We start from the raw sequence: 2,500 nt of genomic DNA, 5'->3' as shown, positions 1-2,500 counted from the left end.
TCTTTTGGGATCATGGAGGAGAACCAGGACTCAAAATATTATATAAGATATAACCAAGGAAAGTGATAAACAAATACGGATTAACAATTGATAAACAAGGAAAGTGATAAACAAATAGAGATAAACATGGAAAGTGATAAACAAAGAAAGTGTTGAACAAAAAAAGAGATAAACAAGGAAGGAGATAAACAAAAAAGATGAACAAGGAAAGATATAAACAAAAAAATAAAGAAAGTGATAAATGAAAAAGAAATAAACAAGGAAAGTGATAAACCAAAAAGAAAATAAACAAAAAAGATAAACAAGGAAAGAGATAAACAGAACAAAGAGATAAGCAAGAAAAGCAATGGAAAACCCTAAACGCCATTGTCTCGCCCATTCTCTCCAGCGCAAGAACTCCGCAAGGAATGTCATGCGAATTTTCGAAGAGCAAAAGCATCATTTCTAGGAAAACTAAGAAATATTGACTACAGGAGCCTTTAAGTTAGGGTAGGTTAGGTTTAGGTTAGGTTTACTTTAGGTTTAGGTTAGGTTTACTTTAGGCTTAGGTTAGGTTTACTTTAGGTTTAGGTTAGGTTTACTTTAGGTTTACTTTAGGATTAGGTTAGGTTTACTTTAGGTTTAGGTTAGGTTTACTTTAGGTTTCTTTAGGTTTAGGTTAGGTTTCCTTTAGGTTTAGGTTAGGTTTACTTTAGGTTTACTTTAGGTTTAGGTTAGGTTTACTTTAGGTTTAGGTTAGGTTTACTTTAGGTTTAGGTTAGGTTTACTTTAGGTTTAGGTTAGGTTTACTTTAGGTTTACTTTAGGTTTAGGTTACTTTAGGTTTAGGTTAGGTTTACTTTAGGTTTACTTTAGGTTTAGGTTAGGTTTACTTTAGGTTTAGGTTTGGTTTATTTAGGTTTAGGTTAGGTTTATTTTAGGTTTACTTTAGGTTTAGGTTAGGTTTACTTTAGGTTTACTTTAGGTTTAGATTAGGTTTACTTTAGGTTTAGGTTAGGTTTACTGTAGGTTTACTTTAGGTTTAGGTTAGGTTTACTTTAGGTTTACTGTAGGTTTACTTTAGGTTTAGGTTAGGTTTACTGTAGGTTTACTTTAGGTTTACTTTAGGTTTAGGTTAGGTTTACTTTAGGTTTACTTTAGGTTTAGGTTAGGTTTACTTTATTGTTTACGTTTAGGTTTAGGTTAGGTTACTGTAGGTTTACTTTAGGTTTAGGTTAGGTTTAGGTTTACTTTAGGTTTAGGTTAGGTTTACTTTAGGTTTAGGTTAGGTTTACTTTAGGTTTAGGTTAGGTTTACTTTAGGTTTAGGTTAGGTTTACTTTAGGTTTAGGTTAGGTTTACTTTAGGTTTACTTTAGGTGGTTACTTTAGGCTTAGGTTAGGTTTACTTTAGGTTTAGGTTAGGTTTACTTTAGGTTTACTTTAGGTTTAGGTTAGGTTTACTTTAGGTTTAGGTTAGGTTTACTTTAGGTTTACTTTAGGTTTAGTTTAGGTTTACTTTAGGTTTACTTTAGGTTTAGGTTAGGTTTACTTTAGGTTTAGGTTAGGTTTACTGTAGGTTTACTTTAGGTTTAGGTTAGGTTTACTTTAGGTTTAGTTTAGGTTTAGGTTAGGTTTACTTTAGGTTTACTTTAGGTTTAGGTTAGGTTTACTTTAAGTTTACTTTAGGTTTAGGTTAGGTTTACTTTAGGTTTAGGTTAGGTTTAGGTTAGGTTTACTTTAGGTTTAGGTTAGGTTTACTTTAGGTTTAGGTTAGGTTTACTTTAGGTTTACTTTAGGTGTACTTTAGGTTTACTTTAGGTTTAGGTTAAGTTTACTTTAGGTTTACTTTAGGTTTAGGTTAGGTTTACTGTAGGTTTACTTTAAGTTTACTTTAGGTTTACTGTAGGTTTACTGTAGGTTTACTTTAGGTTCCTGTAGGTTTACTTTAGGTTTAGGTTAGGTTTACTTTAGGTTTACTTTAGGTTTAGGTTAGGTTTACTTTAGGTTTACTTTAGGTTTAGGTTAGGTTTACTTTAGGTTTAGGTTAGGTTTAGGTTAGGTTTACTGTAGGTTTACTTTAGGTTTAGGTTAGGTTTACTTTAGGTTTACTGTAGGTTTACTTTAGGTTTATTTTAGGTTTAGGTTAGGTTTACTTTAGGTTTACTTTAGGTTTACTTTAGGCTTAGGTTAGGTTTACTTTAGGTTTAGGTTTGGTTTACTTTAGGTTTACTTTAGGTTTACTGTAGGTTTACTTTAGGTTTAGGTTAGGTTTACTTTAGGTTTACTTTAGGTTTAGGTTAGGTTTACTTTAGGTTTACTTTAGGTTTACTTTAGGTTTACTGTAGGTTTACTTTAGGTTTACTTTAGGTTTAGGTTAGGTTTACTGTAGGTTTACTTTAAGTTTACTTTAGGTTTACTGTAGGTTTACTGTAGGTTTACTTTAGGTTACTGTAGGTTTACTTTAGGTTTACTTTAGGTTTAGGTTAGGTTTACTGTAGGTTTACTTTAGGTTTAGGTTAGG

The sequence above is a fragment of the Penaeus monodon genome, chromosome 42, assembly GCF_015228065.2.
Source record: "Penaeus monodon isolate SGIC_2016 chromosome 42, NSTDA_Pmon_1, whole genome shotgun sequence".
Classification (NCBI taxonomy): Eukaryota; Metazoa; Arthropoda; class Malacostraca; order Decapoda; family Penaeidae; genus Penaeus; species Penaeus monodon.
The sequence above is the reverse complement of the archived record's forward strand: the minus strand, read 5'-3'. Positions refer to the sequence as shown.